Here is a 10,000-nt window from a genome sequence, read left to right on the forward strand (position 1 = left end):
TCCTTCTAGTTCCAGCCTTGCTTTGGTTTTCACAGAAAAAAGAGAATGGTGCACCGTTCCTGGTGGCACTGCAATGCCAGGTCAATGCAAGGAGTGAAGAGAGCAAGCCCCAGTTTTCACCTCCCAATGCTCAAAAATGCATTTAATATTTAATCCCCATATAGAGGACATATCAGATATTAAACTGATAAGAACAGATACTACACTTGATCTTAGCCAAAAGGCCGAGAAGCGATGGCCCACAAGTGTCTGGGGCCAACTCAAGATCTTGGCACACAAGTTACTTGTTGTGGTGCCATGTTTTTTAAGTGCGCATAACAAAGGCTGCTGCTGATCACCTCCGCCCCAAGGTGATCTAAGTGCACCTCTGAGCCTTGACGGACAGCTGCTTGACATTTGACACACTCAAAGGGCGCGGCCATACAGCAAAGCCCACCAAAAACAACTTAAACTCTTGAACGTTCGAAAGGCTGACCTTTGAGCTCCTCCACGAGCAGGGGGCCTTGCCTAGTCTATAAAAGGAGTCTGTGTCCCCAGCCCCTGGCTTACGGCCATACCACCCTGAGCACGCCCGATCTCGTCTGATCTCGGAAGCTAAGCAGGGTCGGGCCTGGTTAGTACTTGGATGGGAGACCGCCTGGGAATACCAGGTGCTGTAAGCTTTTACACTGCTGCTTCCTTACGAGAAACATGGGCTTGCAATTACGTTGACGCACGGGCACAGGCACAGGCACACGTTAACGTCCTTCTAGTTCCAGCCTTGCTTTGGTTTTCACAGAAAAAAGAGAATGGTGCACCGTTCCTGGTGGCACTGCAATGCCAGGTCAATGCAAGGAGTGAAGAGAGCAAGCCCCAGTTTTCACCTCCCAATGCTCAAAAATGCATTTAATATTTAATCCCCATATAGAGGACATATCAGATATTAAACTGATAAGAACAGATACTACACTTGATCTTAGCCAAAAGGCCGAGAAGCGATGGCCCACAAGTGTCTGGGGCCAACTCAAGATCTTGGCACACAAGTTACTTAGTTACTTGTTGTGGTGCCATGTTTTTTAAGTGCGCATAACAAAGGCTGCTGCTGATCACCTCCGCCCCAAGGTGATCTAAGTGCACCTCTGAGCCTTGACGGACAGCTGCTTGACATTTGACACACTCAAAGGGCGCGGCCATACAGCAAAGCCCACCACAAACAACTTAAACTCTTGAACGTTCGAAAGGCTGACTTTTGAGCTCCTCCACGAGCAGGGGGCCTTGCCTAGTCTATAAAAGGAGTCTGTGTCCCCAGACCGTCGGCTTACGGCCATATCACCCTGAGCACGCCCGATCTCGTCTGATCTCGGAAGCTAAGCAGGGTCGGGCCTGGTTAGTACTTGGATGGGTGACCGCCTGGGAATACCAGGTGCTGTAAGCTTTTACACTGCTGCTTCCTTACAAGAAACATGGGCTTGCAATTACGTTGACGCACGGGCACGGGCACAGGCACACGTTAACGTCCTTCTAGTTCCAGCCTTGCTTTGGTTTTCACAGAAAAAAGAGAATGGTGCACCGTTCCTGGTGGCACTGCAATGCCAGGTCAATGCAAGGAGTGAAGAGAGCAAGCCCCAGTTTTCACCTCCCAATGCTCAAAAATGCATTTATTATTTAATCCCCATATAGAGGACATATCAGATATTAAACTCATAAGAACAGATACTACACTTGATCTTAGCCAAAAGGCCGAGAAGCGAGGGCCCACAAGTGTCTGGGGCCAACTCAAGATCTTGGCACACAAGTTACTTAGTTACTTGTTGTGGTGCCATGTTTTTTAAGTGCGCATAACAAAGGCTGCTGCTGATCACCTCCGCCCCAAGGTGATCTAAGTGCACCTCTGAGCCTTGACGGACAGCTGCTTGACATTTGACACACTCAAAGGGCGCGGCCATACAGCAAAGCCCACCAAAAACAACTTAAACTCTTGAACGTTCGAAAGGCTGACTTTTGAGCTCCTCCACGAGCAGGGGGCCTTGCCTAGTCTATAAAAGGAGTCTGTGTCCCCAGCCCGTCGGCTTACGGCCATATCACCCTGAGCACGCCCGATCTCGTCTGATCTCGGAAGCTAAGCAGGGTCGGGCCTGGTTAGTACTTGGATGGGAGACCGCCTGGGAATACCAGGTGCTGTAAGCTTTTACACTGCTACTTCCTTACAAGAAACATGGGCTTGCAATTACGTTGACGCACGGGCACACGTTAACGTCCTTCTAGTTTCAGCCTTGGATGTCGCTCTGCAAGCATGTGAGAAGCTTGGAGATGGGGAGCAGCTTACCCATCTCGGTGTAGCTTCCTAATACTGGAATAGAGTGTAGCAGGTAGTGGAGATAAAGGCTCAAGTGCAGTGTGTTCGAAAGGCTGACTTTTGAGCTCCTCCACGAGCAGGGGGCCTTGCCTAGTCTATAAAAGGAGTCTGTGTCCCCAGCCCGTTGGCTTACGGCCATACCACCCTGAGCACGCCCGATCTCGTCTGATCTCGGAAGCTAAGCAGGGTCGGGCCTGGTTAGTACTTGGATGGGAGACCGCCTGGGAATACCAGGTGCTGTAAGCTTTTACACTGCTGCTTCCTTACAAGAAACATGGGCTTGCAATTACGTTGACGCACAGGCACGGGCACAGGCACACGTTAACGTCCTTCTAGTTCCAGCCTTGCTTTGGTTTTCACAGAAAAAAGAGAATGGTGCACCGTTCCTGGTGGCACTGCAATGCCAGGTCAATGCAAGGAGTGAAGAGAGCAAGCCCCAGTTTTCACCTCCCAATGCTCAAAATGCATTTAATATTTAATCCCCATATAGAGGACATATCAGATATTAAACTGATAAGAACAGATACTACACTTGATCTTAGCCAAAAGGCCGAGAAGCGATGGCCCACAAGTGTCTGGGGCCAACTCAAGATCTTGGCACACAAGTTACTTGTTGTGGTGCCATGTTTTTTAAGTGCGCATAACAAAGGCTGCTGCTGATCACCTCCGCCCCAAGGTGATCTAAGTGCACCTCTGAGCCTTGACGGACAGCTGCTTGACATTTGACACACTCAAAGGGCGCGGCCATACAGCAAAGCCCACCAAAAACAACTTAAACTCTTGAACGTTCGAAAGGCTGACTTTTGAGCTCCTCCACGAGCAGGGGGCCTTGCCTAGTCTATAAAAGGAGTCTGTGTCCCCAGCCCGTCGGCTTACGGCCATACCACCCTGAGCACGCCCGATCTCGTCTGATCTCGGAAGCTAAGCAGGGTCGGGCCTGGTTAGTACTTGGATGGGAGACCGCCTGGGAATACCAGGTGCTGTAAGCTTTTACACTGCTGCTTCCTTACAAGAAACATGGGCTTGCAATTACGTTGACGCACGGGCACGGGCACAGGCACACGTTAACGTCCTTCTAGTTCCAGCCTTGCTTTGGTTTTCACAGAAAAAAGAGAATGGTGCACCGTTCCTGGTGGCACTGCAATGCCAGGTCAATGCAAGGAGTGAAGAGAGCAAGCCCCAGTTTTCACCTCCCAATGCTCAAAAATGCATTTAATATTTAATCCCCATATAGAGGACATATCAGATATTAAACTGATAAGAACAGATACTACACTTGATCTTAGCCAAAAGGCCGAGAAGCGATGGCCCACAAGTGTCTGGGGCCAACTCAAGATCTTGGCACACAAGTTACTTGTTGTGGTGCCATGTTTTTTAAGTGCGCATAACAAAGGCTGCTGCTGATCACCTCCGCCCCAAGGTGATCTAAGTGCACTTCTGAGCCTTGACGGACAGCTGCTTGACATTTGACACACTCAAAGGGCGCGGCCATACAGCAAAGCCCACCAAAAACAACTTAAACTCTTGAAAGTTCGAAAGGCTGACTTTTGAGCTCCTCCACGAGCAGGGGGCCTTGCCTAGTCTATAAAAGGAGTCTGTGTCCCCAGCCCGTCGGCTTACGGCCATACCACCCTGAGCACGCCCGATCTCGTCTGATCTCGGAAGCTAAGCAGGGTCGGGCCTGGTTAGTACTTGGATGGGTGACCGCCTGGGAATACCAGGTGCTGTAAGCTTTTACACTGCTGCTTCCTTACAAGAAACATGGGCTTGCAATTACGTTGACGCACGGGCACGGGCACAGGCACACGTTAACGTCCTTATAGTTCCAGCCTTGCTTTGGTTTTCACAGAAAAAAGAGAATGGTGCACCGTTCCTGGTGGCACTGCAATGCCAGGTCAATGCAAGGAGTGAAGAGAGCAAGCCCCAGTTTTCACCTCCCAATGCTCAAAAATGCATTTATTATTTAATCCCCATATAGAGGACATATCAGATATTAAACTGATAAGAACAGATACTACACTTGATCTTAGCCAAAAGGCCGAGAAGCGAGGGCCCACAAGTGTCTGGGGCCAACTCAAGATCTTGGCACACAAGTTACTTGTTGTGGTGCCATGTTTTTTAAGTGCGCATAACAAAGGCTGCTGCTGATCACCTCCGCCCCAAGGTGATCTAAGTGCACCTCTGAGCCTTGACGGACAGCTGCTTGACATTTGACACACTCAAAGGGCGCGGCCATACAGCAAAGCCCACCAAAAACAACTTAAACTCTTGAACGTTCGAAAGGCTGACCTTTGAGCTCCTCCACGAGCAGGGGGCCTTGCCTAGTCTATAAAAGGAGTCTGTGTCCCCAGCCCGTCGGCTTACGGCCATACCACCCTGAGCACGCCCGATCTCGTCTGATCTCGGAAGCTAAGCAGGGTCGGGCCTGGTTAGTACTTGGATGGGAGACCGCCTGGGAATACCAGGTGCTGTAAGCTTTTACACTGCTGCTTCCTTACAAGAAACATGGGCTTGCAATTACGTTGACGCACGGGCACACGTTAACGTCCTTCTAGTTTCAGCCTTGGATGTCGCTCTGCAAGCATGTGAGAAGCTTGGAGATGGGGAGCAGCTTACCCATCTCGGTGTAGCTTCCTAATACTGGAATAGAGTGTAGCAGGTAGTGGAGATAAAGGCTCAAGTGCAGTGTGTTCGAAAGGCTGACTTTTGAGCTCCTCCACGAGCAGGGGGCCTTGCCTAGTCTATAAAAGGAGTCTGTGTCCCCAGCCCGTCGGCTTACGGCCATACCACCCTGAGCACGCCCGATCTCGTCTGATCTCGGAAGCTAAGCAGGGTCGGGCCTGGTTAGTACTTGGATGGGAGACCGCCTGGGAATACCAGGTGCTGTAAGCTTTTACACTGCTGCTTCCTTACAAGAAACATGGGCTTGCAATTACGTTGACGCACGGGCACGGGCACAGGCACACGTTAACGTCCTTCTAGTTCCAGCCTTGCTTTGGTTTTCACAGAAAAAAGAGAATGGTGCACCGTTCCTGGTGGCACTGCAATGCCAGGTCAATGCAAGGAGTGAAGAGAGCAAGCCCCAGTTTTCACCTCCCAATGCTCAAAAATGCATTTAATATTTAATCCCCATATAGAGGACATATCAGATATTAAACTGATAAGAACAGATACTACACTTGATCTTAGCCAAAAGGCCGAGAAGCGATGGCCCACAAGTGTCTGGGGCCAACTCAAGATCTTGGCACACAAGTTACTTGTTGTGGTGCCATGTTTTTTAAGTGCGCATAACAAAGGCTGCTGCTGATCACCTCCGCCCCAAGGTGATCTAAGTGCACCTCTGAGCCTTGACGGACAGCTGCTTGACATTTGACACACTCAAAGGGCGCGGCCATACAGCAAAGCCCACCAAAAACAACTTAAACTCTTGAACGTTCGAAAGGCTGACCTTTGAGCTCCTCCACGAGCAGGGGGCCTTGCCTAGTCTATAAAAGGAGTCTGTGTCCCCAGCCCCTGGCTTACGGCCATACCACCCTGAGCACGCCCGATCTCGTCTGATCTCGGAAGCTAAGCAGGGTCGGGCCTGGTTAGTACTTGGATGGGAGACCGCCTGGGAATACCAGGTGCTGTAAGCTTTTACACTGCTGCTTCCTTACGAGAAACATGGGCTTGCAATTACGTTGACGCACGGGCACAGGCACAGGCACACGTTAACGTCCTTCTAGTTCCAGCCTTGCTTTGGTTTTCACAGAAAAAAGAGAATGGTGCACCGTTCCTGGTGGCACTGCAATGCCAGGTCAATGCAAGGAGTGAAGAGAGCAAGCCCCAGTTTTCACCTCCCAATGCTCAAAAATGCATTTAATATTTAATCCCCATATAGAGGACATATCAGATATTAAACTGATAAGAACAGATACTACACTTGATCTTAGCCAAAAGGCCGAGAAGCGATGGCCCACAAGTGTCTGGGGCCAACTCAAGATCTTGGCACACAAGTTACTTAGTTACTTGTTGTGGTGCCATGTTTTTTAAGTGCGCATAACAAAGGCTGCTGCTGATCACCTCCGCCCCAAGGTGATCTAAGTGCACCTCTGAGCCTTGACGGACAGCTGCTTGACATTTGACACACTCAAAGGGCGCGGCCATACAGCAAAGCCCACCACAAACAACTTAAACTCTTGAACGTTCGAAAGGCTGACTTTTGAGCTCCTCCACGAGCAGGGGGCCTTGCCTAGTCTATAAAAGGAGTCTGTGTCCCCAGACCGTCGGCTTACGGCCATATCACCCTGAGCACGCCCGATCTCGTCTGATCTCGGAAGCTAAGCAGGGTCGGGCCTGGTTAGTACTTGGATGGGTGACCGCCTGGGAATACCAGGTGCTGTAAGCTTTTACACTGCTGCTTCCTTACAAGAAACATGGGCTTGCAATTACGTTGACGCACGGGCACGGGCACAGGCACACGTTAACGTCCTTCTAGTTCCAGCCTTGCTTTGGTTTTCACAGAAAAAAGAGAATGGTGCACCGTTCCTGGTGGCACTGCAATGCCAGGTCAATGCAAGGAGTGAAGAGAGCAAGCCCCAGTTTTCACCTCCCAATGCTCAAAAATGCATTTATTATTTAATCCCCATATAGAGGACATATCAGATATTAAACTCATAAGAACAGATACTACACTTGATCTTAGCCAAAAGGCCGAGAAGCGAGGGCCCACAAGTGTCTGGGGCCAACTCAAGATCTTGGCACACAAGTTACTTAGTTACTTGTTGTGGTGCCATGTTTTTTAAGTGCGCATAACAAAGGCTGCTGCTGATCACCTCCGCCCCAAGGTGATCTAAGTGCACCTCTGAGCCTTGACGGACAGCTGCTTGACATTTGACACACTCAAAGGGCGCGGCCATACAGCAAAGCCCACCAAAAACAACTTAAACTCTTGAACGTTCGAAAGGCTGACCTTTGAGCTCCTCCACGAGCAGGGGGCCTTGCCTAGTCTATAAAAGGAGTCTGTGTCCCCAGCCCGTCGGCTTACGGCCATACCACCCTGAGCACGCCCGATCTCGTCTGATCTCGGAAGCTAAGCAGGGTCGGGCCTGGTTAGTACTTGGATGGGAGACCGCCTGGGAATACCAGGTGCTGTAAGCTTTTACACTGCTGCTTCCTTACAAGAAACATGGGCTTGCAATTACGTTGACGCACAGGCACACGTTAACGTCCTTCTAGTTTCAGCCTTGGATGTCGCTCTGCAAGCATGTGAAAAGCTTGGAGATGGGGAGCAGCTTACCCATCTCGGTGTAGCTTCCTAATACTGGAATAGAGTGTAGCAGGTAGTGGAGATAAAGGCTCAAGTGCAGTGTGTTCGAAAGGCTGACTTTTGAGCTCCTCCACGAGCAGGGGGCCTTGCCTAGTCTATAAAAGGAGTCTGTGTCCCCAGCCCGTCGGCTTACGGCCATACCACCCTGAGCACGCCCGATCTCGTCTGATCTCGGAAGCTAAGCAGGGTCGGGCCTGGTTAGTACTTGGATGGGAGACCGCCTGGGAATACCAGGTGCTGTAAGCTTTTACACTGCTGCTTCCTTACAAGAAACATGGGCTTGCAATTACGTTGACGCACTGGCACACGTTAACATCCTTCTAGTTTCAGCCTTGGATGTCGCTCTGCAAGCATGTGAGAAGCTTGGAGATGGGGAGCAGCTTACCCATCTCGGTGTAGCTTCCTAATACTGGAATAGAGTGTAGCAGGTAGTGGAGATAAAGGCTCAAGTGCAGTGTGTTCGAAAGGCTGACTTTTGAGCTCCTCCACGAGCAGGGGGCCTTGCCAAGTCTATAAAAGGAGTTTGTGTCCCCAGCCCGTCGGCTTACGGCCATACCACCCTGAGCACGCCCGATCTCGTCTGATCTCGGAAGCTAAGCAGGGTCGGGCCTGGTTAGTACTTGGATGGGAGACCGCCTGGGAATACCAGGTGCTGTAAGCTTTTACACTGCTGCTTCCTTACAAGAAACATGGGCTTGCAATTACGTTGACGCACGGGCACGGGCACAGGCACACGTTAACGTCCTTCTAGTTCCAGCCTTGCTTTGGTTTTCACAGAAAAAAGAGAATGGTGCACCGTTCCTGGTGGCACTGCAATGCCAGGTCAATGCAAGGAGTGAAGAGAGCAAGCCCCAGTTTTCACCTCCCAATGCTCAAAAATGCATTTAATATTTAATCCCCATATAGAGGACATATCAGATATTAAACTGATAAGAACAGATACTACACTTGATCTTAGCCAAAAGGCCGAGAAGCGATGGCCCACAAGTGTCTGGGGCCAACTCAAGATCTTGGCACACAAGTTACTTGTTGTGGTGCCATGTTTTTTAAGTGCGCATAACAAAGGCTGCTGCTGATCACCTCCGCCCCAAGGTGATCTAAGTGCACCTCTGAGCCTTGACGGACAGCTGCTTGACATTTGACACACTCAAAGGGCGCGGCCATACAGCAAAGCCCACCAAAAACAACTTAAACTCTTGAACGTTCGAAAGGCTGACCTTTGAGCTCCTCCACGAGCAGGGGGCCTTGCCTAGTCTATAAAAGGAGTCTGTGTCCCCAGCCCCTGGCTTACGGCCATACCACCCTGAGCACGCCCGATCTCGTCTGATCTCGGAAGCTAAGCAGGGTCGGGCCTGGTTAGTACTTGGATGGGAGACCGCCTGGGAATACCAGGTGCTGTAAGCTTTTACACTGCTGCTTCCTTACGAGAAACATGGGCTTGCAATTACGTTGACGCACGGGCACAGGCACAGGCACACGTTAACGTCCTTCTAGTTCCAGCCTTGCTTTGGTTTTCACAGAAAAAAGAGAATGGTGCACCGTTCCTGGTGGCACTGCAATGCCAGGTCAATGCAAGGAGTGAAGAGAGCAAGCCCCAGTTTTCACCTCCCAATGCTCAAAAATGCATTTAATATTTAATCCCCATATAGAGGACATATCAGATATTAAACTGATAAGAACAGATACTACACTTGATCTTAGCCAAAAGGCCGAGAAGCGATGGCCCACAAGTGTCTGGGGCCAACTCAAGATCTTGGCACACAAGTTACTTGTTGTGGTGCCATGTTTTTTAAGTGCGCATAACAAAGGCTGCTGCTGATCACCTCCGCCCCAAGGTGATCTAAGTGCACTTCTGAGCCTTGACGGACAGCTGCTTGACATTTGACACACTCAAAGGGCGCGGCCATACAGCAAAGCCCACCAAAAACAACTTAAACTCTTGAACGTTCGAAAGGCTGACTTTTGAGCTCCTCCACGAGCAGGGGGCCTTGCCTACTCTATAAAAGGAGTCTGTGTCCCCAGCCCGTCGGCTTACGGCCATACCACCCTGAGCACGCCCGATCTCGTCTGATCTCGGAAGCTAAGCAGGGTCTGGCCTGGTTAGTACTTGGATGGGAGACCGCCTGGGAATACCAGGTGCTGTAAGCTTTTACACTGCTGCTTCCTTACAAGAAACATGGGCTTGCAATTACGTTGACGCACGGGCACGGGCACAGGCACACGTTAACGTCCTTCTAGTTCCAGCCTTGCTTTGGTTTTCACAGAAAAAAGAGAATGGTGCACCGTTCCTGGTGGCACTGCAATGCCAGGTCAATGCAAGGAGTGAAGAGAGCAAGCCCCAGTTTTCACCTCCCAAT

The 10,000-nt window shown here is 50.5% G+C and overlaps 27 non-coding genes across 27 annotated transcripts in view; 15 read left to right on the plus strand and 12 right to left on the minus strand.

The window, feature by feature from the left end:
• Positions 1 to 43: 43 nt before the first annotated feature.
• LOC131441709 (U2 spliceosomal RNA) lies at positions 44 to 236 on the minus strand. The gene has a single exon (XR_009232311.1). It is a non-coding gene; the product is annotated as a U2 spliceosomal RNA (small nuclear RNA).
• A 307-nt stretch (positions 237 to 543) lies between these two features.
• LOC131442434 (5S ribosomal RNA) lies at positions 544 to 662 on the plus strand. Its single transcript, XR_009233007.1, has one exon. It is a non-coding gene; the product is annotated as a 5S ribosomal RNA (ribosomal RNA).
• Positions 663 to 786: 124 nt separating this feature from the next.
• Positions 787 to 979, minus strand: LOC131441710 (U2 spliceosomal RNA). The gene has a single exon (XR_009232312.1). It is a non-coding gene; the product is annotated as a U2 spliceosomal RNA (small nuclear RNA).
• A 316-nt stretch (positions 980 to 1,295) lies between these two features.
• Positions 1,296 to 1,414, plus strand: LOC131477219 (5S ribosomal RNA). The gene has a single exon (XR_009243569.1). It is a non-coding gene; the product is annotated as a 5S ribosomal RNA (ribosomal RNA).
• Positions 1,415 to 1,538: 124 nt separating this feature from the next.
• On the minus strand, positions 1,539 to 1,731 carry LOC131442813 (U2 spliceosomal RNA). The gene has a single exon (XR_009233374.1). It is a non-coding gene; the product is annotated as a U2 spliceosomal RNA (small nuclear RNA).
• A 316-nt stretch (positions 1,732 to 2,047) lies between these two features.
• On the plus strand, positions 2,048 to 2,166 carry LOC131477402 (5S ribosomal RNA). Its single transcript, XR_009243741.1, has one exon. It is a non-coding gene; the product is annotated as a 5S ribosomal RNA (ribosomal RNA).
• Positions 2,167 to 2,462: 296 nt separating this feature from the next.
• On the plus strand, positions 2,463 to 2,581 carry LOC131442446 (5S ribosomal RNA). Its single transcript, XR_009233019.1, has one exon. It is a non-coding gene; the product is annotated as a 5S ribosomal RNA (ribosomal RNA).
• A 124-nt stretch (positions 2,582 to 2,705) lies between these two features.
• LOC131442283 (U2 spliceosomal RNA) lies at positions 2,706 to 2,897 on the minus strand. The gene has a single exon (XR_009232859.1). It is a non-coding gene; the product is annotated as a U2 spliceosomal RNA (small nuclear RNA).
• A 308-nt stretch (positions 2,898 to 3,205) lies between these two features.
• On the plus strand, positions 3,206 to 3,324 carry LOC131442457 (5S ribosomal RNA). The gene has a single exon (XR_009233030.1). It is a non-coding gene; the product is annotated as a 5S ribosomal RNA (ribosomal RNA).
• A 124-nt stretch (positions 3,325 to 3,448) lies between these two features.
• Positions 3,449 to 3,641, minus strand: LOC131441711 (U2 spliceosomal RNA). The gene has a single exon (XR_009232313.1). It is a non-coding gene; the product is annotated as a U2 spliceosomal RNA (small nuclear RNA).
• A 308-nt stretch (positions 3,642 to 3,949) lies between these two features.
• On the plus strand, positions 3,950 to 4,068 carry LOC131442901 (5S ribosomal RNA). The gene has a single exon (XR_009233443.1). It is a non-coding gene; the product is annotated as a 5S ribosomal RNA (ribosomal RNA).
• A 124-nt stretch (positions 4,069 to 4,192) lies between these two features.
• Positions 4,193 to 4,385, minus strand: LOC131442600 (U2 spliceosomal RNA). The gene has a single exon (XR_009233170.1). It is a non-coding gene; the product is annotated as a U2 spliceosomal RNA (small nuclear RNA).
• A 308-nt stretch (positions 4,386 to 4,693) lies between these two features.
• Positions 4,694 to 4,812, plus strand: LOC131442469 (5S ribosomal RNA). The gene has a single exon (XR_009233042.1). It is a non-coding gene; the product is annotated as a 5S ribosomal RNA (ribosomal RNA).
• A 296-nt stretch (positions 4,813 to 5,108) lies between these two features.
• Positions 5,109 to 5,227, plus strand: LOC131442480 (5S ribosomal RNA). Its single transcript, XR_009233053.1, has one exon. It is a non-coding gene; the product is annotated as a 5S ribosomal RNA (ribosomal RNA).
• Positions 5,228 to 5,351: 124 nt separating this feature from the next.
• Positions 5,352 to 5,544, minus strand: LOC131441712 (U2 spliceosomal RNA). Its single transcript, XR_009232314.1, has one exon. It is a non-coding gene; the product is annotated as a U2 spliceosomal RNA (small nuclear RNA).
• A 307-nt stretch (positions 5,545 to 5,851) lies between these two features.
• LOC131442491 (5S ribosomal RNA) lies at positions 5,852 to 5,970 on the plus strand. Its single transcript, XR_009233064.1, has one exon. It is a non-coding gene; the product is annotated as a 5S ribosomal RNA (ribosomal RNA).
• A 124-nt stretch (positions 5,971 to 6,094) lies between these two features.
• LOC131441713 (U2 spliceosomal RNA) lies at positions 6,095 to 6,287 on the minus strand. The gene has a single exon (XR_009232315.1). It is a non-coding gene; the product is annotated as a U2 spliceosomal RNA (small nuclear RNA).
• A 316-nt stretch (positions 6,288 to 6,603) lies between these two features.
• LOC131477220 (5S ribosomal RNA) lies at positions 6,604 to 6,722 on the plus strand. Its single transcript, XR_009243570.1, has one exon. It is a non-coding gene; the product is annotated as a 5S ribosomal RNA (ribosomal RNA).
• Positions 6,723 to 6,846: 124 nt separating this feature from the next.
• On the minus strand, positions 6,847 to 7,039 carry LOC131442814 (U2 spliceosomal RNA). Its single transcript, XR_009233375.1, has one exon. It is a non-coding gene; the product is annotated as a U2 spliceosomal RNA (small nuclear RNA).
• Positions 7,040 to 7,355: 316 nt separating this feature from the next.
• On the plus strand, positions 7,356 to 7,474 carry LOC131442502 (5S ribosomal RNA). The gene has a single exon (XR_009233075.1). It is a non-coding gene; the product is annotated as a 5S ribosomal RNA (ribosomal RNA).
• Positions 7,475 to 7,770: 296 nt separating this feature from the next.
• Positions 7,771 to 7,889, plus strand: LOC131442513 (5S ribosomal RNA). Its single transcript, XR_009233086.1, has one exon. It is a non-coding gene; the product is annotated as a 5S ribosomal RNA (ribosomal RNA).
• Positions 7,890 to 8,185: 296 nt separating this feature from the next.
• Positions 8,186 to 8,304, plus strand: LOC131442526 (5S ribosomal RNA). The gene has a single exon (XR_009233098.1). It is a non-coding gene; the product is annotated as a 5S ribosomal RNA (ribosomal RNA).
• Positions 8,305 to 8,428: 124 nt separating this feature from the next.
• LOC131441714 (U2 spliceosomal RNA) lies at positions 8,429 to 8,621 on the minus strand. The gene has a single exon (XR_009232316.1). It is a non-coding gene; the product is annotated as a U2 spliceosomal RNA (small nuclear RNA).
• Positions 8,622 to 8,928: 307 nt separating this feature from the next.
• LOC131442537 (5S ribosomal RNA) lies at positions 8,929 to 9,047 on the plus strand. Its single transcript, XR_009233109.1, has one exon. It is a non-coding gene; the product is annotated as a 5S ribosomal RNA (ribosomal RNA).
• Positions 9,048 to 9,171: 124 nt separating this feature from the next.
• LOC131441716 (U2 spliceosomal RNA) lies at positions 9,172 to 9,364 on the minus strand. Its single transcript, XR_009232318.1, has one exon. It is a non-coding gene; the product is annotated as a U2 spliceosomal RNA (small nuclear RNA).
• A 308-nt stretch (positions 9,365 to 9,672) lies between these two features.
• On the plus strand, positions 9,673 to 9,791 carry LOC131440782 (5S ribosomal RNA). Its single transcript, XR_009231468.1, has one exon. It is a non-coding gene; the product is annotated as a 5S ribosomal RNA (ribosomal RNA).
• A 124-nt stretch (positions 9,792 to 9,915) lies between these two features.
• The window catches only part of LOC131441717 (U2 spliceosomal RNA), a 193-nt gene continuing 108 nt past the window's right edge, over positions 9,916 to 10,000 (minus strand). Inside the window, exon 1 of the small nuclear RNA XR_009232319.1 lies at positions 9,916 to 10,000. This exon is cut by the window's right edge and continues 108 nt beyond it. This is a non-coding gene — a small nuclear RNA (U2 spliceosomal RNA).

This window comes from Solea solea, chromosome 16, assembly GCF_958295425.1.
Source record: "Solea solea chromosome 16, fSolSol10.1, whole genome shotgun sequence".
Taxonomy (NCBI): Eukaryota; Metazoa; Chordata; class Actinopteri; order Pleuronectiformes; family Soleidae; genus Solea; species Solea solea.